Genomic DNA, 24,357 nt, shown 5'->3' with positions numbered 1-24,357 from the left:
ACTCCTGGGGTCAAGTGCAGCTCAAATCATCAGGAGCTTCTCCTATATTATGGTTCGTCTCTCTGTTATATCCCAGGATGTGTGTGCTTGTTTTCGTTGAGACCCCAGCCCAGAATCCCACGTGTATTTTTGTATCTTATTGTCAGTTAGACTGGTTAGGATGAGTAAGTTTTGGTCTACTAGAATAGTAGTTTCAGAAATGCACTCAGAACTCAGTTCTGCGATGTTTGGATTTGCGTTGCCTGGTGTTGATCGCTGGTTCCACTGTTCTGACATTTATGGCTGTGTTTCATCTTGGAAACCATGTGCAGTTGTAACTGGGAGTTGGCAGGTGCAAGAAAAGAGTAAGTGAAACTTTATTGGCATTGTTTTATTCCTCAAGATTCCTTTCAGAAGGTGAAATAAGAAATATTGACGAAATTGGGAGGGCTGGCCTGTTGAAGCCTGTTAAAGGTGTGACCTGATTGTGAGTTCATATGTTACTTGCTGTTGCCATTGCTGTGGTGACAGATTTAACCTTAAATTTCAAATATTTACCTCAGTAATTATGCTTTCCCTCCATGAGCAGTAACCAGAATAAGAGATTAGATGGCCCCAAAGTGAATAGACTGTAGGTTTCCCTAGGGATTATTACACTGATGTGAAAAATCCTAAGAGTGTTCACACCAACCCATGTGTTATGAGTTACATAATTCTTTTTGTAAAATCCCTTATCTGTCTTTAAAAAATCAATTTATTTGAGGAGATGGCCAAGAGTACCATCATTTTAGAGTAAAATCTCTGACTTCACCTGCCAAGAAGAGCCAATTTGATATTAAGGTCTGTTAATGATTTAACTTTTCTTGGATTGATGTCAGCTTGAGTGTGAGACTGCTTTCAGTTATCTGCGAGACCTTTGCCTTTTTTCCAGAGGAAGAGAATATGCAAAGAAAATATGTGTTAGAATAATGGTTTTAGTTTTAATTATAAATTATGATTTTTATACTTTGTGTATATTGTAAAAAAAAGTTTTATCTTGGTCAATTTCAGTGTTTCTCAAATTTTTAAAAATCATTTTCCCCCAAGGACCATATTTTTAGATAATTTTTTCTTCCAAAATGTTCTCCACATGAAATTAAATATTAAGAATAACAAGATTTTACTGGACTGGGTTATTCATATACTTCCAAGACCCAATTTTCCCACTTTTGGGAGTGTATGGCCCTCACTGAAAATGCATGGTTTATTTTAAATAAATTTATATATAGTAAACCAGTTCTTAAAAATTTCTTGAATATTATGAAACAATAAAAATCAGAACACAAAGCAAAGAGAATATAATATACACTCATAATCGCATCTACTGAGACACAGTTAATGATTATACTTTGATGTACATACTTGCAAACCCTTGTCCTGATATGTTGTGTTTAGTACTTTAGACAGACAAAAATATATATTACGCTGTATGTCATGTTTTGTAACTTGCTTTATTCATTTAATAATATTTTATGAACATTTTTTCAAGACAAAAATTGACTTGAACAACATGATTTTTACTTGACTGAATGTATCTTTTTAGGGTTAAATTTCTTTACCTTTATTATCTGATATCTTGTTGTTTTAGAAACCATAACATTGATTCAAAATCAGTTAGAGAGCCAGAAATAAACCCACATACCTATGGTCAATTAATCTTCAACAAAGCAACCAAGAATATACAATGAAGACAGTCTCTTCAGCAGGTGGTGTTGGGAAAACTGGACAGCTACATGTAAATCGGTGAAGTCAGAGCACACACTCACCCTCACACCATGCAGAAAAATAAACTCAAAATGGCTTTAAGACTTAAACATGAGACCATAAAACTCCTGGAAGAGGATATAGGCAAAATATTCTCTGACGTAAATCGTAGCAACATTGTCTTAGATCACTCTCCCAAGGCAGAAGAAATAAAAGCAAAAATAAACAAATGGGACCTAATCAAACTTACAAGCTTTTGCACAGCAAAGGAAACCATAAACAAAATGAAAAGACCACTTACCAACTGGGAGAAAATATTTGCAAATAAGCCAACCAACAAGGGCCTAATTTCCAAAATATACAAACAGCCTGTACAACTCAATAACAACAACAACAAAAACAACTCAATAAGAAATGGACAGAAGACTTAAATAGACATTTCTACAAAGAAGACATCAGATTAGATCAGATCAGTCGCTCAGTTGTGTCCGACTCTTTGCGACCCCATGAATCGCAGCACACCAGGCCTCCCTGTCTATCACCTACTCCCTGAGTTCACTGAGACTCACGTCCATCAAGTCAGTGATGCCATCAAGACATCTCATCCTCTGTTGTCCCCTTCTCCTCTTGCCCCCAATCCCTCCCAGCATCAGAGTCTTTTCCAATGAGTCAACTCTTCGCATGAGGTGGCCAAAGTACTGGAGTTTCAGCTTTAGCATCATTCCTTCCAAAGAAATCCCAGGGCTGATCTCCTTAGAATGGACTGGTTAGATCTCCTTGCAGTCCAAGGGACTCTCAAGAGTCTTCTCCAACACCACAGTTCAAAAGCATCAATTCTTCGGCGCTCAGCCTTCTTCACAGTCCAACTCTCACATCCATACATGACCACAGGGAAAAACCATAGCCTTGACTAGTCGAACCTTTGTTGGCAAAGTAATGTCTCTGCTTTTCAATATGCTATCTAGCTTGGTCATAACTTTCCTTCCAAGGAGCAAGCGTCTTTTAATTTCATGGCTGCAGTCACCATCTGCAGTGATTTTGGAGCCCCCAAAAATAAAGTCAGCCACTGTTTCCACTGTTTCCCCATCTATTTCCCATGAAGTGATGGGACCGGATGCCATGATCTTTGTTTTCTGAATGCTGAGCTTTAAGCCAACTTTTTCACTCTCCTCTTTCACTTTCATCAAGAGGCTTTTGAGTTCCTCTTCACTTTCTGCCATAAGGGTGGTGTCATCTGCATATCTGAGGTTATTGATATTTCTCCTGGCAATCTTGATTCCAGCTTGTGTTTCTTCCAGCCCAGCGTTTCTCATGATGTACTCTGCATATAAGTTAAATAAACAGGATGGCAATATACAGCCTTGACGTACTCCTTTTCCTATTTGGAACCAGTCTGTTGTTCCATGTCCAGTTCTAACTGTTGCTTCCTGACCTGCATACAAATTTCTCAAGAGGCAGATCAGGTGGTCTGGTATTCCCATCTCTTTCAGAATTTTCCACAGTTTATTGTACAAATGGTCAATAGGCATGTAAAAAGATGCACAAATTTATTATTAGAGAAATGCAAATCAAAACTACAATGGGGTATCAACTCACATGAGTCAGAATGGCCATCATTAAAACATCTACAAATAAATTCTGGAGAGCCCATGGAGGAAAGGAAGTCTTCCTACAGTGTTGATGGGAATGTAAACTGGTGCAGCCACTATGGAAACAGTATGGAGTTTCCCTCAAAAACTAAAAATGGAATTGCCATTTTATCCAGCAATCCCACTGCTGGGCATATATCTGGAAAGAACTCTAATTTGAAAAGATGCATCCCAGTGTTCATAGTGGCACTACTTAAAATAGCTAAAGCACAGAAGCAACCTGAATGTTCATTGACAGATGAATGGATACAGAAAATGTGGTGTGTGTACATGTGTGTATGTAGGCATACATATACATAAGCACAATGGAATACAACTCAGCCATAAAAAGAATGAAATAATGCCATTTACAGCAATATGGATGGGCCTAGAGATTATCATCATAAGTGAAGTAAGTCAGAAAGAGACAAATATATATTAGCACTTATACTGGAATCTAAAATATGATACAAAACAGAAACAGACTCACAGACATAGAAGACAAGCTTATGGTTACCAAAAGGGAATGGGAGGAGGGATAAATTAGGAGCTTGGGATTAGCAGATACAAACTACTATATATAAAATAAACAGCAAGGTCCTACTGTGTAGCACTGGGAACTGTGGTCTATATCCTATAATAAACCATAGTGGGAAAGAATATGAAAAAATAATATATTCTCTCTTTCTGTCTCACCAGATGTATGTATGTGTGTATATATATATCTGAGCCACTTTGCTATACAACAGAAATTAATACAACATTGTAAACCAGTAGTAATTCAAGTAAAAAAGTCTCTATGCTTTCTTTGTAACTAAAACTTTTTACACATTAATTCCTTAAAAATTTTCAGAAGGATTAAAATCCATGTACACTATAAAGCCTTTATCAACAATCTTGCACTAGTTTATATTTCTATTCCCATGCATTAATTGAGAATGTCTATTTTCCTGCAACTTAACCAACACTATTATCATTTCTAAAAATATTTGCCCTCTGATAAGTAAAATGGTTGTGTTAGTAGGTTTTTTTTTTTATTTTTAGAAAGAGTGGTCTTTTTAAATACATTTATTGGCCATTTGCATTTTGTATAGCATTTCTCTAAATTAAAAATGGGCATCTGAGTTTTTTTATAGCATGAAAAACAAGGTCAGTGTAAAAAAAACTTTTTGTGAGAACAAGCAGGTCCTGAATGTAAGTTCACATTAAGACAAAGCAGTTATTTATATTTAAGACACAGATATATCAAATGAGACATAAGGTTATTTATTTATTTATTTATTTATTTTTTTTTTGTACTTTTTTATTTATTTATTTTTTTAATTTTATTTTATTTTTAAACTTTACATAACTGTATTAGATTTGCCAAATATCAAAATGAATCCGCCACAGGTATACATGTGTTCCCCATCCTGAACCCTCCTCCCTCCTCCCTCCCCATTCCATCCCTCTGGGTCGTCCCAGTGCACCAGCCCCAAGCATCCAGTATCGTGCATCGAACCTGGACTGGCATCTCATTTCATACATGATATTTTACATGTTTCAATGCCATTCTCCCAAATCTTCCCACCCTCTCCCTCTCCCACAGAGTCCATAAGACTGACATAAGGTTATTTAAACCAAACCTTCTTTGGGTTGAGAGAGGGTTACGGGGACCAAGACAGAATTATTTTCAGAATTAGGACTTATTAAAAAATAATCTTTCTCAAAGAAGGCATTTTATAAGTTGCTAACATGGCACAGAGAAATTATGTTCTGTCATAGGTCCGTGAGCTTACTTTTTATGTGACAAGCTTGACCTTTTGAATAGTTAGAAAAATAACTCTTCTATTTGGGTGATTTTGTAGGTGGTCACTTACGTGGTTTCATCCACATTATTGGTCTTCAAAAGTTTGCAACTTTATCACTGGGATGTTTGGACTCCTCTCATTCTGTTTTTGTTCAGTTTGTTGACTCAGTGAATTTCATCACTTTACTGCCACAAAATAGTAACTAATCTATGTTAGAACTCTCAGTAGCCATGAGCTACTTCACAAGGGGAACCTCAAGATCTTTGATTCTTTTAACATTTTTCAAAGTAGATTTAAGTACCAAAATGTGTCATTACATACATTTTATTGGCCTCACCTTGAGTTAAGCTCATAACTTCCTGGGTGTCACAATGAGTCATTAAGGCCCGTTTTCAACAACACAACCTAGGAAGCCAGATGATTTTTAATGAGATATTGAGAGATGGTTATAACCATTGTTTGTTTAGAAGCTGAACCTTGTCTCTGGATAATATTATTTCACATTTGAAATGATATATTTTCCAAGGACTGATGATTATATCATTTCTGTCCAAAATTATAACAACTGTCTTCTACTTTTTGGCATATGAGGTATTAACTGCTATAACAACTTTAGCTGGTATAAAGATGCATACCCTTAATGTATGGTTCAGTTCAGTTCAGCTGCTCAGTCATGTCCCACTCTTTGCAACCCCATGAATTGCAGCACGCCAAGCCTCCCTGTCCATCACCAGCTCCCGGAGTTCACCCAAAATCATGTCCATTGAGTCAGTGATGCCATCCAGCCATCTCATCCTCTGTCGTCTCCTTCTCCTCCTGCCCCCAACCCTCCCAGGATCAGAGACTTTTGCAATGAGTCAACTCTTCGCATGAGATGGCCAAAGTATTGGAGTTTCAGCTTTAGCATCATTCCTTCCAAAGAACACCCAGGACTGATCTCCTTTAGGATGGACTGGTTGGATCTCCTTGCAGTCTAAGGGACTCTCAAGAGTCTTCTCCAACACCACAGTTCAAAAGCATCAATTCTTCGGTGCTCAGCCTTCTTCACAGTCCAACTCTCACATCCTTACATGCCCACTGGAAAAACCATAGCCTTGACTAGACGAACCTTTGTTGGCAAAGTAATGTCTCTGCTTTTCAATATGCTATCTAGCTTGGTCATAATTTTCCTTCCAAGGAGTAAGCATCTTTTAATTTTATGGCTGTAGTCACCATCTGTAGTGATTTTGGAGCCCAAAAAAATAAAGTCTGACACTGTTTCCCCTGTTTCCCCATCTATTTCCCATGAAGTGATGGGACCGGATGCCATGATCTTCCTTTTCTGAATGTTGAGCTTTAAGCCAACTTTTTCAGTCTCCATTTTCACTTTCATCAAGAGGCTTTTGAGTTCCTCTTCACTTTCTGCCATAAGGGTGGTGTCATCTGCATATCTGAGGTTATTGATATTTCTCCTGGCAATCTTGATTCCAGCTTGTGCTTCTTCCAGCCCAGCGTTTCTCATGATGTACTCTGCATAGAAGTTAAATAAGCAGGGTGACAGTGTACAGCCTTGTTATACTCCTTTTCCTATTTGGAACCAGTCTGTTGTTCCATGTCCAGTTCTAACTGTTGCTTCCTGACCTGGTTTTTCAAGAGGCAGGTCAGGTGGTCTGGTATTCCTGTCTCTTTCAGAATTTTCCACAGTTTATTGTGATCCACACTGTCAAAGGCTTTGGCATAGTCAATAAAGCAGAAATAGATGTTTTTGTGGAACTCTCTTGCTTTTTCCATGATCCAGCAGATGTTGGCCATTTGATCTCTGGTTCCTCTGCCTTTTCTAAAACCAGCTTGAACATCTGGAAGTTCACGGTTCACATATTGCTGAAGCCTGGCTTGGAGAATGTTGAGCATTACTTTACTAGCGTGTGAGGTGAGTGTAATTGTGCGGTAGTTTGAGCATTCTTTGGCATTGCCTTTCTTTGGGATTGGAAGGAAAACTGACCTTTTCCAGTCCTGTGGCCACTGCTGAGTTTTCCAAATTTGCTGGCATATTGAGTGCAGCACTCACAGCATCATCTTTCAGGATTTGGAATAGCTCAACTGGAATTCCATCACCTCCACTAGCTTTGTTCGTAGTGATGCTTTCTAAGGCCCACTTGACTTCACATTCCAGGATGTCTGGTCTAGGTGAGTGATCACATCATCGTGATTATCTGGGTCATGAAGATCTTTTTTGTACAGTTCTTCTGTGTATTCTTGCCACCTCTTCTGAATATCTTCTGCTTCTGTTAGGTCCATACCATTTCTGTCCTTTATTGAGCCCATCTTTGCATGACATGTTCCCTTGGTATCTCTAATTTTCTTGAAGAGATCTCTAGTCTTTCCCATTCTGTTGTTTTCCTCTATTTCTTTGCATTGATGGCTGAGGAAGGCTTTCTTATCTCTCCTTGCTATTCTTTGGAACTCAGCATTCAGATGCTTATATCTTTCCTTTTCTCCTTTGCTTTTCGCTTCTCTTCTTTTCACAGCTATTTGTAAGGCCTCCTCAGACAGCCATTTTGCTTTTTTGCATTTCTTTTCCATGGGGGTGGTCTTGATCCCTGTCTCCTGTACAATGTCACGAACCTCAGTCCATAGTTCATCAGGCACTCTATCTATCAAATCTAGGCCCTTAAATCTATTTCTCACTTCTACTATATAATCATAAGATATTTGATTTAGGTCATAGCTGAATGGTCTAGTGGTTTTCCCTACTTTCTTCAATTTAAGTCTGAATTTGGCAATAAGGAGTTCATGATCTGAGCCACAGTCAGCTCCTGGTCTTGTTTTTGCTGACTGTATAGAGCTTCTCCATCTTTGGCTGCAAAGAATATAATCAATCTGATTTCAGTGTTGACTATCTGATGATGTCCATTTATAGTCTTCTCTTGTGTTGTTGGAAGAAGGTGTTTGCTAGGATCCTTTTATCAAAAAATCTCAATAATGAAATAGATGATAAGACATTACAATCATGAAAACATAAACTTTAAGGAGGAGGGAATGGCAGTCCACTCCAGGATTCTTGCCTTTAAAATCCTATGTACAGAGGAGCCTGGTGGGCTACAGTCCATGGTGTTGCAGAGTCAGACAACTGAGCGTGCATGCACAATACCTCTCAATACCCCAATTATTTACTTATTTCATTAAACATTATTCCAAGACCTGGTTCTAAACTATAAATACATACATATGCATGCACACACATATGTTTGTGTGTTTACTCAGTTGCTAGGTCATGTCTGACTCCTTGCGACCCCATGAACTATAGCCTGCCAGGCTCCTCTGTCCATGGAGTTCTCCAGGCAAGAATACTAGAGTGGGTTTCCATTTCCTTCTCCAGGGGATCTTCCCAGATCAAACTTGTGTCTCCTGCATTGCAATGCAGATTTTTAACTACTGAACAACTAGGGAAGTCCATCCTTTTTTTTTTTTTTTTTTTAAATCATCTAAAAAAGTATAATGAATGATTGGTTTTCTTTGGTGGTGCAGATGGTAAAGCATCTTCCTACAATGCGGGAGACCCAGGTTTGATCCCTGGGTTGGGAAGATCCCTTGGAGAAGGAAATGGTGACCCACTCCAGTAGTCTTGACTGGAAAATCCCATGGACAGAGGAGCATGGTAGGCTACAGTCCATGGGGTCGCAAAGAGTCAGACATGTCTGAGCGACCTCACCCTGCTTTCTGAAAAATACTTTTGTACTTGGTCTCTTTAACTTGTGGGAAGTAAATGTTGTTATTCAGCCTCTTATAATAGATTCATGAAAGTCCCTTGGACAACAAAGAGATCAAACCAGTCCATCCTAAAGGAAATCAACCTTGAATATTCTTTGGAAGGACTCATGCTGAAGTTGAAACTCTATTACTTTGGCCACCTGATGCAAAGAGACAACTCATTGAAAAAGACCTGGATTCTGGGAAAGCTTGAAGGCAGGAGACAAGAACAACAGAGTTGGATGGCATCACTGACTCAATAAACATGAGTTTGAGCAAACTCTGGGAGACAGTGAAGGACAGGGAAGCCTGGTGTGCTGCAGTTCGTGGGGTCACAAGGAGTCAGACACAAATTAACAACTAAACAACCATAATTTGGGGAACTGGGAATATCACACAACTGGAGAGTGAAGGCAAGGTTAAAACCCAGGTTTCTGTAATTCCAAAAACTATACTTCATGTATCATCCATGCTGCCTCTCCACATGATACATGGCCATTATTAAATTTGAAAATCAAACTGAATAGAAAATTGCAAATGTGGAGAGAGGACTATTAATCTAGTTAAATCTGATACATGATGCTACATTTACTAAAGCAAATAGCCAACTTACAGCTTATAAATTACCTGATATATCCTCATACTATATTCAAAAGGTGGTGGAGGCAGGTAGTACGGACTTAAGAGCATGGGTTTATTTCTCTAGGGATTTACATAGCCGCTCTTCATGGAAAGGAAGAAAGATCATAAAAATGCTGGTAGGTTATCTCGTTGGGTGGAGTTGTAAGAATGATGAAATCATACAGGAGGGTGTGGCACACATCTGGCCTTTTATGAAGTCAGGGGAAAGTGTAACATTCATTTCTATTCAATATGTTAAGTTACATCTTTGGTCATGAATTTTTCTCTTTCATTTTAAAGATTTTTACGTGTGTTTTCTAAGAATAGATGTGTTTTCTAAGAATAGATGGGTACCCCAGATATGCTGGTGGGAATAACGACTGAAGTTCATGCTTTTCAGATTATCCATAGAGCTTCCCAGGTGGCACTAGTGCTGAAGAACCCACCTGACAATCCAGGACACTTAAGAGACGAGAGTTTCATCCCTGGGTTGGGAAGATCTCCTGGAGGAGGGCATGACAACCCACTCCAGTATTCTTGCCTGGAGAATCCCCATGGACAGAGGAGGCTGGCAGGCTATAGTCCATGGGGTCACAAAGAGTTGGACACAACTGAAACGACTTAGCATGCAGACATGAAAAAAAATATAAGAGGAGCCCATTACAGCTCACAGAATTCTATTTGAGTAGAAGTTCTTTGGCGCTCGGAAATGTGTGTACATTCATGTCTGTTGGTCATACATTTCCATTTTGGGGCAACCTGTTCCAATCTAATGAAAAGTGACAGGATCTCATCAATGTCAACAATCTCAATTTGATCACCATCAACCTTTCTCTTGGTCACTTTGCTCACAGGAATCACATAATTATGCTTACTAGTGGTGGTAAATTAGGGACTGACTGATCCCTGAAGTTTTTCTATCTCAGCATACTGTTTGGATCATTACTACTTCTATTAATGAAATCAACTATCACATTCTGCAAATTTTTGTTGGTTGTCTTTAGCATTTTCAACTTTCTTGCTGTCCTAAACTGCATGGCTACAACTGGACACCGACATCTTGTGAGATTTGGATGTGCCTCTGTTGCAGAATAATGAATTCCTTGAAATCTAGACGTTTGTAATAGTAAGAGTATACTTCCTTTTCTTCCTTCCCTTTGTCTATTTTTTTGAGCTATCATAGAGGTCTTCAGACACCAATGTATGTTTCCATGAATTGTTTGTGTTTTGGCTTCCACTGTTAGACCTACAATGATACTTTGCAGTATTTGCTTTCATTACAGATTATTGCTCTGCTTTGGCAGAAATGTTTGTTTTTTGGTTGTTTTTTTTTTTTTTTTTTGGTCATTCTATATGACTGGCACAAGTGATACTCAAAATATTTAGTCACTGGTTCACCAAAGGCATTGACCATCTGAACAACTGCTCTGACTGGTTACAAGGACACTGGCTATAAACGCTGGGGTAGGTGGGTCCATGTGCAAGGGTTGAGTGCTGCTGGTTGATATTTTTGGAGCATCTGTCTCAAGTAAGTTTGTTTGCTTTTTACTACTGTGCAGGCAACATCATAGATCACAGAAAATGTTGACAGAGCTACTGAAGCTACTGAAGTTATTATTTAAGATGACACTGATGAAAGAGCAATTGAGAATTAGCTGCTATGTCATATTCATGTAGACCTGTTAATAATCAGATGGCTCAGTGCAATTTAAAAATGTATTTGCTGGGTTTTTGGTGTATCCAGTTCTACTTTGTTCTACCTTTTTTTCTGTGAATGCAGCATACTTCACAAATACTAATTCCCAGCACATGTACATTTTGTTTGAGAGTTAACTACCCTACTACTCCAGGAGTTGGTGATGGACAGGGAGGCCTGGCGTGCTGCGATTCATGGGGTTGCAAAGAATCGGACACGACTGAGTGACTGAACTGAACTACCCTATATTTGAGATAAAATTAACAGAGCGGGGAGATTAGATCAGAATGCTATCAGATGGTGGTAAATTTAGGGTCAAGGTTTAAAACAGACAGTTCATCTACAATTCTGATTTTTCATGTTCCTCTGATGTCTGAGCATGAACTCCCCTAGGTAGACAGAAATGTTTATTTAAACACTTTATAGTGATTTATTAAAGTGGATACATCAGTATTTTCTGTATGCATGCAAAATCCTTGAGCGATTACACAATTAAAAAGGAAATAGATGCAACCTCGCCCGTCACAGGACCAAAATTCCCTTTAGCTGAAAGCACACTTGGAGACGGAGATTAACCATTTTTAAAGAGGAATGTCATCTGTTTATGTTTATTTCTTTTTCTCTCCGGGAGATTCTTTCTCACAGTCAGAATGGGTTCCGGAGTACTACCTAAGGAATCTCAAGCTTTTCTCCCTCCAGTTTCTTTCTTTCGTAATAGAGAAAGGGAGACAGAAGTTAAAGGCCAGCAGTGTCTATTCTTTTAGCTACATTTTGCACTGGTACTTACATCTACCCTTTCTTGCTTAAGCTATAGGATCCAACTTTCTGATTTCTTTCTTTTTTTTTTTTTCTGAAGGGTAAGGAAAGAGCTGAGAAATACCATGGTTTCTTCATTGCCTGTTAAGTCTAGTCAAGGCATGGGGAATTGTATTTCTGGGGGGAAATAGGAAGATGTTCTTTGAATATCTGCTTTGGCTTGATGTGTGTGCGCACGTCTGACTCTTTGTGACTCCATGGGCTGTAGCCCACCAGGTTCCTCTGTTCATGGAATTTTCCAGGCAAGAATGCTGGAGGGGTTGCCGTTCCTACTCCAGGGGATCTTCCTGACCTAGGGGTTGAACCCATGTCTCTTGCATCTCCTGCATTGGCAGGCGAAAATTCTTTACCATTGCGCCACCTTTGATCTGAGGTATGTGTGTGCTAAGATGCTTCAGGGTATCTGACTCTTTGCGACCTCATACACTGCAGCCAGCTAATGACCCTACAGACTGTAACCAGCTAGATGCTATGAAAAAAACCAAAGTGCTGCTTATCTCTGCTGGCAAAAGAAGGGCAGCTAGTAAAATATGAAACAGGTAGGTTGAAGAGAAGAGGTATTAAGGAACCAAAAGACTCAACAAAGAGGAACTTGCATTTTTGGAGAAAAGAGAGTCAAGTGCTTAACTATTAGACTATAACAGTGTCACAAAGCCCTTTTACTTTAGTTGGGAAGAGTTTGGTCTACAGTTTTGAAGACTCATAAGTAAAATTTGAAATAACCTAATTTTATTAATGTAAGATTAATTTAATTCTGACTTTTTATTCTGCTAATTCCTTATCAAATTATTTCCTTCACAGAAGGCATTCAGGAAAGAACCTTGCCAAGATTGCTTTACTTAATAGAAGAGATACATTTATTGTTAGTGGTATTTGTATAATAGAAATTAGAGTGCTAAAAACTTAAACATACTATGTTGTCTGTGGTATAGCAGATAAAAGCACTGGTTTTGGAATCAGATGATCCAGGTTTAAATCCTAGTTCTACATCTGGTGGACTTGGACACTGACTTAACCCATCTACGTTTCAATGTTGTCATCTCTGAAATGACACAGAATGTGTACCTAAGCCACTGGGCCAGAATGAGGATGAAAGTAATGTAAGTGCCTCAGAATAGTGTCCAGCCCAAAGTAAGTGCTCTATAAATGCAGTGTTACCACTGAGTAAACATCAGTCTTTTTATACTGCCAATACTTTGATCACGCCCTTTCTCATGGGTAAACTTCATCTCTATTAAATGATCACATTATAAATTACCAGTGTCCAACTTGTGTTTTTCATTCATTCATTTATTTTTTTTTTTCCCTTGTGACTTTTTTTTTTTTTTGAAGATTTTAAATTTTATTTTATTTTTAAACTACATAATCCGCCACAGGTATACATGTGTTCCCCATCCTGAACCCTCCTCCCTCCTCCCTTCGTGCCCAGACCCTCCCCACCCTCCTCTCACCTCATCTTTAGGACTGGACTGGGCACTGCATTTGCTAGGAGGGTGAATATAGAGCCTGACTTGTTCTTCACTTGATTCCTTTTACTTTTCCTAGCTTGGAAGCCAAGATGTTGACAAGATGGGTTTGGGGATAGCAGAGACCCTTTTAGTATAAGGTGAAGATGATGCTGATTGTGCCACAGTGTTACTGTCAATGAAAGTAACTGCCTCTTTTGTTACTTGTTCAGAAGGAGCAGGGAGGTGAAGATTAAACGCAGGGATCATTGGGCAAGGCAGACTTAATTCTTGGCGAACTCTTCAACACTTTGCCCCACAGTTCTGAAAGGTCATCACAGTGCTACTTAATAGTCTTAATGTACTGGGTATTGTTTTCCATATAGAATCCCCAAGTGCTTTGAGCCTCTCCTTAGCTGCCAACAGCTTTTCACCTGGTGTTTTCTATTCCTTTCCCCACCCCATCTCCTCTGCTTTATCCAGATTCTAGATCTTTGTGCTCCATATCTCATTCCCTATACTCCCTTCTCACCACCACCAGCCCCATTGCATTTTTATGGTGAATAAAATAACTGTAGTGTAAGCTCACTGGGATAACAAGGCATTTATTTTTGCATGTCTTTTTGGTAAGATAAGTCAAAGGAAGATGATGAATTTTTTTATTATTATTTATAAAAAATCTACACATAATTCCACTGAATAGCCTAGGCTGCTTTCTGATTTAACTCCCTTGCTGTTTCAGATAAAGAACCTACACAGGCTGTCATCTGAGCAGGCGTTTTGCCTAAAACTTGACCCTCTGAGAGTGAACATCTCAGGGCCGTTCTGCATTCCACTGGTGCCATTAGCCTTCAGTATGCATGTTGCAAAGTACTGTACAGAGTTGGATGTATCCCAATCAGTTTAGAGGCTAGCTGAAACTTGCCCTGAATCTAAAAGAAAACAATTAAATCAAGCCAGTGGGTCTAAAAATAGGTTCCCTAATTAGAATGTGAGGTTTGGAGTTAAGGGGACTTTCTTGCATTTGATATTAACTATAACAAACTAGGTTGTTGGTTACAATTATATAGAGCCCAGTTATTTTGTTGAATAAAGAATGGACTGATGGTTGGTGAGGATGAATTATTGTGTCATAGATGGGTGAGGGGATACATATGTATCATATTAGATTTGAGAACATTTGTCCCTCCTCAAAACTCTAGCTAGGAAATTCACTGGGAATCTTATTTATGCATATGTTTGGTAATGTTTATTACTTATTACTACTACTACTACGTCACTTCAGAATTGTCCGACTCTGTGCGACCCCAGAGACGGCAGCCCACCAGGCTCCCCCGTCCCTGGGATTCTCCAGGCAAGAACACGGGAGTGGGTTGCCATTTCCTTCTCCAATGCATGAAAGTGAAAAGTGAAAGTGAAGTCGCTCAGTTGTGTCCAACCGTCAGTGACCCTATGGACTGCAGCCTACCAGGCTCCTCCATCCATGGGATTTTCCAGGCAAGAGTACTGGAGTGGGGTGCCATTGCCTTCTCCATTATTACTTATTAATTCTGTATAAATGGCTCTACTTTTATTAAAGACAAGTATCTATTTGAAAAGAAAAATACTTCTCAGCAGCATCCTCAGCACAGGGATGCCTGTGTGTCACTGAGCATTATTTTATTTTTAATAATTTTATTTATTTATTTTGGCTGTGCTATGGGCAGGCTTTGCACTAGTTGCAGTGGATGAGGGCTACTTTCTAGTTGGGATGCATGGGCTTCTCATTGCGCTGGCTTCCCTTGTTGCAGAGCACAGGCTCGAGGCCATGTGTTGTAGTTGCTTTAGGAGTTGCAGCATGTGGGCTCAATAGTCGCGACTCCCCGGCTCTAGAGCAGTAGACTCCTCAGTAGCTGTGGCTCATGGACTTAGTTCCTCCGGGGCACATGGGTTCTTCCCAGATCAGGGATCAAGCCCATGTCTCCTGCAGACAGGCGGTTTCTTTACCACTGAGCCACCTGGGAAACCCTGTCACTGAACTTTATAAATAAGTGCTTGCTCTTGCCTAAACATATGACTGTTCTGCACAGGCAAAGTGTAAGTACTAATACCATTTGTAAGCATTTGCTGCATTTTCTGTTCTGTGCCTTTCTCTGATTATTTATCTTCTCTTCTCCAAAGAGTGCCATTTTGAACTGCTTGATGGATTTTGTCAGCTGAAAATGTCAGTGCCCTTGTGTAATGAACACGCCAACATGAATGTGTCTATCTGGAATTAATGTAGAGATGGTGAAGACAGTCAGTGTTGATTGATACTTATATTTGATTTGGGCTTTTTACTTTGCTTCCCTCAACTATCCTGTACTTTGACTTTTATTGCCTCTCACTGAGATTCTGGTCCTGACTAAATAGAGGTTGTTTGAGGAAAATTTTTAAAAAGTACTAATACCTGCCTTCCAAGGGTCTTTTCAAGATCATCTGTGTAATAAATGTCATATGCTAGCATTCAACAATTGGCAGATAGTATTAAGGAAATGAACTTTTCATTAAGATGGAGACCCATAGAAAAGATCTATCTTTCCTCCTGTATCTCTTGTCTTTCTCCTGTATCTCTTGAGCTCCAAATTAGCTGTTGCCTCCAAATACTGTCCCTTACTAAAAATGCTATACTGAGAACTGTGTCTTCATGTTATCCGGAATGACTGGCACCACTGTATTTTCCATTCACAAAAATAAAAGTGCTATTCACAATGAATAGAAATTGCGCCATCCTCCATTAACAAAAATTGAACCACTCAGGCATCTCACATAGTTCTAGTCTTTCTATTCTCATCAAGGTAAAAAATTTAAAAAGTCAATTTAGCCCAGTAATTGGAAGCAGACTTATATTAGAATGCTGCTAAGTTGCTTCAGTCGTGTCCAACTCTGTGCGACCCCCATAGACAGCAGCCCACCAGGCTCCCCCGTCCCTGGGATTCTCCAGGCAAGAACACTGGAGTGGGTTGCCATTTCCTTCTCCAATGCATGAAAGTGAACAGTGAAAGTGAAGTTGCTCAGTCATGTCCGACTCTTCGCAACCCCATGGGCTGCAGCCCACCAGGCTCCTCTGTCCATGGGATTTTCCAGGCAAGAGTACTAGAGTGGGGTGCCATTGCCTTCTATATTAGAATACATATTTAATAAATGCACGTGTGCTTACAAACCTATGTCCATACATACCTATACTTGTGTAAAGCTGAAGAAACATGAGTGGCCTGCCAGCAAAATAACCCCAGGCTTCTGGTCCTTGATACCAGGGAAAGTGTATGAGTGGTAACAGACTCACAGATCAAGCTATACTAGGTAAGAAGCTTTTCTGGAGAGAAGAAAAGGAAGTCTCTTCTACTTGCTGTGAAGATTTATGTATGATTTCAGTAAGATCAGGGTATGTTTAGCTATACATTTTTTGTTTTAATAATCATCTGATATTACTGGGTCGCCTGGGGAAGGAAATGCTTTGGAAAAGGAAGTGGTAATGAAGGGGAAAGTCTTAGGAAGTCAGACTGTGGCATGAGTTGGTGGGTTCTTTATAAGTAATTTCCTGTCTGGGAAGTGGGTTTCTGACTTTGTGTCTCACAAGTGAGGTGACCTATCAAGCTATTTTCTGTGACATCTGCTGCTTTCCTGTCTGTTTTATCTCCTGGATGCCTAGAATAATCTGTGAGGAGACAACAGAGAGCTAGCATATGTTCAATACAAAGGGCCTGTGAAATCTGTGAGCCTGCTGTGCATCAAGTCAATGTAATTCATTTATTTTTTTAAAGCGGTGATGATACACTCTTTCCTCTGGATGACAGATTACAGAGCACATCTGAAAAACCCTCTCTTTGGGGAAAACATTCTGCCTCTTTTTTGATCCTTGCATAGCATCTTTATTCTGTGTAAGGGGGGAAAAAAAGCAATGTTGACTGAATATGCCTAAAAAGAAAAGAAATCATAAGAGAATTATATTTGAATATGAGATTGTAATAGTGAACACAAAGATAATACAACACTGTATACATAGCATTAAGCTAGGAGAAGCAGTCCTTTCATAGTTTTTCTGCAACTGTCTACAAATTATGGCTAATCTTTACACTGTGCTGGGACCAGAAACTAGAATTAGTTAAGCCTGTGTAGCAGAGGTGACAGAGAAAGTTTCTTTCTGTAGGCTCTAATATGTTAGTTGCAAATAGTGATACCTCTCTAAAAAATACATGTAGAGAAGTTTTACTTTGCTCAAAGAATACTTTTACTAGTTTTATTATTACTAAGACTCGTGTTAGCCATTGTAGATCTTTGTTATATTTGCAATAGGAAAGATTTACCACTGGTGTTTTAATATTGGAATATATTGATACGTGTCTTCATCGCCCTCATCGTCTTTGATTTCTCAGTGTCCTCCCCAGACAACCATTTCAGATATTTTTCCTGTCTCCTAAAAACCCCTATATCCGGATCTTACCTCACATAATTTTCTCAAATAAAAATCAAGGTCTTCCAGACTGACCATCCTCATCTGCTCTTTTTCTTGAGCTTAACCTCTGTCTCCTAGGACCAGAACCAGAGGTAGGGGAAGGGCGCCTTTACTCTCAGCCAAGTCCCTCTGTCATCCACAACTTAGATCTTCTTTCTCGCTGCCCCAGGGGGTCTTCCTTTGTTCATCATCTTTCTTTATAGCTTCATGCTTCTAGGAATTTGTATGTCTTTTTTTAACTTGGGAAGAACATTCCTTTGGTTCACTTATTCATTCAGGCAGCATTTGTTGAACAGCTATTTACCCTGTAGTGTTGGTTGTTTGTAAGCAATGGAAACAGATTCTGGTTGCTTTGAACCGAGAAGGAATGTATGGGACAGATATACAATGGGTGGAAAAGTTTAAGGGTCTGGTTTTGAAGATGACATAGGCCAGAGCAGTTCAGGGGAATCCAGGTGACAAAGAAAAATCTCTTCTGGGATGAATCAGCTTTAACCACCCTCAGCCTCTATATCATTTTTCTATTGGGGTTGGCCAAAAAATTTGTTTGAGTTTTTCCATAAAATGTTAGAGAAAAACCCAAATGAGTGTTTTGGCCAACTCCATAAAAAATTTAAGGACTTCCCTGGTGGCTCAGTGGTGAAGAATCTGCTTGCAATGCAGGAGACCACCTGCAATGCAGAAGATGCGGTTCAATCCCTGGGTCAGGAAGATCCCCTGGAGAAGGAAATGGCAGCCCACTACAGTATTCTTGCCTGGGAAATCTCATGGACAGAGGAGCCTGGCGGGCCACCGTCCATTGAGTTACAAAGAGTAGACACGACTGAGCGACTGTCACTTTCATGATGACCATAGTGTGGGTGAGTTGCTTTAAATATGCATTGTCTCATGTTTAAGACTAGACCCTGTAGATTCTGGAGCCGTGAGTCACAATTCTGCCTACACACTTTATCAGCTGTGTGACCTTGGGGCTGAAAAATGTGTCTACCTTATGGGGTTACTGTGGAGATTATATTAACTCCTTTAAAACCCTCAGAGAGAATTACATAAGTGTTAAATCTTATTAGTACTTTAATTTTTATTCACAATCCAAAACAGCACTCTCTAGTATATATAGTTATCTCTATTTTATGAGGGCCTCAAAGTTCAGAAGATTTAAATGATTTATACAGGGCCAGATAACCAGCAAACAGAGTTAAACTGAGACCTTGATTACTTGTGTTTCCACTTTTGATCCACTTAGCATTACTCTGTGACATCTGACCCACTGCTTCCCTTTGACCTTTAGGACTTATTCATCCTACTCTGAATTGCTTAACATCACATACTCTGTGAGTTCATCTTGACTATTAGCCTCCAGACTCATCCTTCGGTCCAGCCAGCCAGCTTTTTGTCTTGCCTGTGTGACCTGCTGCCCCAGCTCCAGCTCCAGCTCCTGAATATCTGTACGTATGTGAAGTAAATAGAAGTTTGATTCACCAAAGGCTTTTCTATAAGGGCTTGATGCATGCCAAGTCAGTTTGGCTGTGTCAGTCTCTTTGCAATCGCTGCCAAGCTCCTCTGTCTATGGGATTCTCCATGGAAGAATACTGGAGTGGGTTGCCATGCCCTTCTCCCGGGCATCTTCCCGACCTAAGGATCAAACCCACATCTCTTACGTCTCCTGCATTGGAAGGCAAGTTCTTTACCACTAGTGCCACCTGCTAAAGCCAAGTGTGCAAGTTCATGATGGAGGGTGCAAACATTTAAGAAAGAGAGGATATACCATCATGTGTATGAGTGTTTCATTCATTTCTGTGAATGTAGTGAAGGAAATCTGTACTGGCCAGTTCCAAAGAAGCTACACATCTGTGGGCATTCTACCTACATATCTGCATTGCTTTCTCGTTGGCCAGTTGTTGTCTTGTCATTAGATTCGGCACTTGGGAAACACCCGAAGACTTACCATTTGGATGGTTGTATGAACACTTGATGATAAAAACCTGACTCTGTTTCTGCTCTTGTGGTGAATCTGAGGGGAATCTTAGTTCCAAATGTTATATACCATCATGACCTTTCTTTGATGTATCATGGTGTGGCAGACAGATGTACACAAGTATCAAACTCCTGAATATTTCAAACTACCCTTGTTCTTCATAACAGGATTAGAGACAGAATGGGCCTTCTGTGCAGTCCAGCTTTACCATATGAAAGAAAACATATATACAAAGCAGATTCTCTGTATTTAGAAATGAGGTTCTTTTGGGTCAGGCTTTATTTAATTTAGAGACACTTAGGATTTACATTCAAAATGCATTCCCACTACATGGCCTTAAAGAGTCAAACATTAAAGATTGAAAGAAGAATTCCAATAGTATTTTTAAAACAATTAAGCTGCAGAATGTCAATATTTGGACACCTAAAAAAGAAAATATTTCTTTTAATGAGTGTTAATGTAATCACTAACACACCAAAGAAAGGGTTCATAAAGGAACCTTGAATTCACTGATGTTTGAAAGAAGGATACTTTTAGTTCAACTGAGGAGGAAATGTTTTATTTCATCTAGGAATTAAAGGGTTTTATATACAAATGAAATGATTTTACAATATGGGAAGGACTTGAAGGGAGAGGGGAAAAAACCGCAAGGATCAGAAATGTTAAAGAGGGAATGTAAAGGGAAGGACAAGAATGAGAGGTTTGAAGGGAAGAGGGAAAGAAAGAGGCTGTGTTTCAGGACTTTGGTTGCTTCCATGGGGTGCAACCTGGAAGCTTCTCTAATGGTAAAGGGACTCACACAGATGGCCTATGACCAGCCTCACACATGGGTGTCAACCCTCTAAAACAGAGCAGGTACAGGCACAAAATGATGAGGAGGGCAGAGCATGGGAACTGCCACACACCAAGGGGAGCGGAAAGATGTACAGAGATAAAATGTACATTTGCCACACAAAAGGTTTCTATTCTATTCAGGAATCTCAAGCCCCAAAACTAGAACCCAATATAAAACCAAATTTAGCGAAAAAAGTCTACAATTCTTTGATATCCCCTCTACCTAGGGAATTGATGTCCATGCATCTCTAGGAGCTATAGAATGGTACTTCTGATGGATTACATAGTATAATAAGAACTTAGTACCAGTACCTATACTTATTGGAAAATGTGGAAACTGGTCATTTATTAGAAGAAGAATCATTGACATAACAGGGCTTACACAAAAGTATTGACTGAAGGAGGAAAATTAAATAGACATGTGGGTGCTAAATAAGTGACGATAGGTACCAAATGTAACCAACTGTCTAAAAAGATCTAAGAAGATCATTCATTCACCATAGCAAAAAAAAAAAAAAAAATTTTTTTTAAAGGCCTGGGCTGCACCCTTCAAATATAAAGGCAAGTAAGATAGGCATAGTTTCTGATCTCATGGTACATGTGGGCAAATGAGTAAGTGATGATATTGGCATTTAACCTGTATTCTGGTGGAAGGTTACACTATAATGAGGCCAAGTATAAAAGCACCTAACCAAGTTTAAAGTGTATCATGGACAGCTCCTTAGGGGAGAGACACTTAGCTGATGCCTGAAGGGAAAGAGCTATCCAGGCAAAGGCAAGCATATGTGAAAGGGTGATCAGTTACACCTGGAGAACACCCACAAAGGCCCGTGCAGCTCACTGGAGAGGCTTGTGGAAAAGCTTGACCGTCGCTGCAGAAGGAACTGGAGGATGAGAATCAGTGTCCATTAAGTACCCTTCATGAGCCAGTGCTTTCTGTACATTCTCATATTTCGTCTTCAGTGCTGCAGATTTTGCTTTCATTTTATAGATGAGGAAAAAAGAAGTGCAGGGAGAATAAGTGGCTTGGTCAAGGAGACACAGCTTACTACCAACCCCAACCCAGCTTCAGCCATTCTGGTCCCTTCTCCTCTATGCTTCTCAGTGTACTAGCCTATCTCCCTTAGTTTCAAGGAAAAAAATACCTTATATGCAGGTGGTTATTTAAATTATAAATCACATAGATCTTAGCCTCTAAATAACACCAAATCTTTTCAGTGAAAAGATTTCATAGTCACTGAACAAATGAGTAGCAGGTATTTGGAGAGTACGTTTAAGAAGCACAGCAACAGAAATGTGTTATTAACAGAAGCCAAATGGTGTTTAGTTTTCTTAAAGTGTCAGTGTATCATGTCATCCTCAGGTGAAAGTGAAAGTGTTAGTTGCTCAGTCATGTCTGACTATTTGCAGCTCCCTGGACTGTAGCCTGCCAGGCTACTCTGTCCATAGAATTCTTCAGGCAAGAAGACTGGAACGGGTGATCATTCTCTTTTCTAGGGGATCTTCCCCACCCAGGGATCGAACCTGGGTGTCCTGCATTACAGGTGGATTCTTTACCAGCTGAGACACCAGGGAAGCCCCATTCTTAGATGAATTTACTAAATCCAGATTAAACCCTTTCTTCTTGTACTCTTTTGACTGCCGTGCAGAATTCATTGCTTCCTACTGTGTCTGTCTTGTGACCATAGGACTTTTTTGTATTATGGTTAGTTTTGCATAGTGCCATCTTTTATAAGTCATAAAATCTGTCTCATGGACTTCTTTGGAAGAGTGTATGAGATCATGTATGTGTAAATTCCTATCCTACTGTAAAGTACACACCACAGGAAAGTGTACTCCATGTATTTCAGTTGAGTGGTGAGGCAGTAAATGTTGAATAACCATCTCGAAGGAGAAAATGTTGCTAATTTGTGGCATCTGCCAATTTCTGTTGTATCAACACTCCTCTGATTTCTAGTGACCCATGTGATACCACTGAGTGTGGACTTGGGAAGAGATGAGCCGGAGGGCCCCAGTATTTGAGATTTTCATCGTACACAAACACTAGATGTAAATAACCTCGAGAGCATGGAGATATAGTAAGATAATTAGAAAGTGCTGTGTTTTGAGCGCTTGTTACTTTTCATTTTCTTATAATTTGTCAGTTTTTATGATTTAATTGTTAATCATGGCTGAGTTTAATAATTGGGTCACAAAATTCTTGGGAATTTAACAATTGGCCCATCTGAGCTGGTAGCGGCTGGTTCTAACACAGCACTGAATCATGAGCCTCTGAGGCAAGACCTTTTTCTGTTCATCTTTGTGTTTCAGTGCTTAACTGAACTCGGTTAAGCTGGAACTCAGATGTTTGGTATGTCAGGAAACAATGAATAGGAAACTGGACAAATACAAATGCCAAACCAAGTTACTGCCTCATATAAAAAGGACCTTGGATACAACCTGTGGCTTCTGTTGGCCTCAGTTCCTTAAGGCAAGGGACTTGGGCTGATCTAAAACTTTCCCCAGCTTTGACATTCTATGTGTTCTAATGGCCAGAAGCAAAGACTGTGATTATGTTCACTCTTTTCTGAGCTGCACACTTGTCATTGTAGCTGCCTCATTTAGGACTTAAGCACTAAGTGAATGGTAGATTCAGAACTTAATTTCTCTTGAACAAAAAAGGAGACTAGTTTGCTTTGGTTTGTTTTTTTAAATTTATTTATTTATTTATTTGCTGCTCCTGGCCTTAGTTGCCAGGAGAAGGCAATGGCAACCCAGTCTAGTACTCTTGCCTGGAAAAATCCCATGGATGGAGGAGCCTGGTAGGCTGCAGTCCATGGGGTCGGTAGAAGTCGGACATGACTGAGCGACTTCCCTTTCACTTTTCATTTTCATGCATTGGAGAAGGAAATGGCAATCCACTCCCGTTTTCTTGCCTGGAGAATCCCAGGGACGGGGGAGCCTGGTGGGCTGCCGTCTATGGGGTCGCACAGAGTCGGACACGACTGAAGCGACTTAGCAGTAGCAGGCCTTAGTTGCAGTATGCGGGATCTGGTTCCCAGATCATGGATCGAACCCAGGCCCCTGCATTGCAAGTGCAGAGTCTTAGCCACTGGACCACCAGGGAAGTCCCTGCTTCAGTTTATCGTTGAACCATTAGAACATTTGCCTAGATTTGCTGTAACTGGGCATTGTCATGTGTTCTTATAAATTTGTATTTAATGAAAAAAAGCTAATTTCTTCAAGTGATAGAAAAAATGAACAGAAATTCCTCATTTTCAAATATTTAATAAAGCTCTAAATGCTAACTTTTTGGATCTGTGAGCTTAAGATTAATCTTGCCAAGCATTTCCTTTGAGGGGGAAATCAGAATAAGTACTAAAGATGAAATATTTAACATAGTTTAAGACATGTTCCTGAGACTCATCTGATCCTAGAACCCCTTTAACCTGTGCGAATCTCAGTAAACCCTGAGAGGACAATTGTGTTCCAAGGAACCCAGTTTGGCAAATGTTGCTCTTGATGCTTCTCTCTGATAAGCAGCCATGAATTGGACCAGGAAGGAAAAAAAAGGCTTTACAATTTGTTTATGTATGTTGAGTAATTTATAATTTTGAAGTTTCAGGTTTTCAATCATTAATTTAGAAT

General features: G+C 39.6%; 1 protein-coding gene and 1 long non-coding RNA gene across 3 annotated transcripts in view; both read left to right on the top strand.

The window, feature by feature from the left end:
- ADAMTSL1 (ADAMTS like 1) overlaps positions 1–24,357 on the top strand; it is a 1,120,403-nt gene that overhangs the window by 74,811 nt on the left and 1,021,235 nt on the right. The gene's annotated exons all lie outside the window — the stretch shown is intronic.
- LOC123332798 overlaps positions 18,516–24,357 on the top strand; it is a 38,894-nt gene continuing 33,052 nt past the window's right edge. The window contains exons 1-2 of the long non-coding RNA XR_006549834.2: positions 18,516–18,781; positions 19,210–19,366. This is a non-coding gene — a long non-coding RNA (uncharacterized LOC123332798). The remainder of the gene's footprint in view (positions 18,782–19,209; positions 19,367–24,357) is intronic.

This window comes from Bubalus bubalis, chromosome 3, assembly GCF_019923935.1.
Source record: "Bubalus bubalis isolate 160015118507 breed Murrah chromosome 3, NDDB_SH_1, whole genome shotgun sequence".
In the NCBI taxonomy this organism is placed as follows: Eukaryota; Metazoa; Chordata; class Mammalia; order Artiodactyla; family Bovidae; genus Bubalus; species Bubalus bubalis.
The sequence above is the reverse complement of the archived record's forward strand: the minus strand, read 5'-3'. Positions and strand labels throughout refer to the sequence as shown.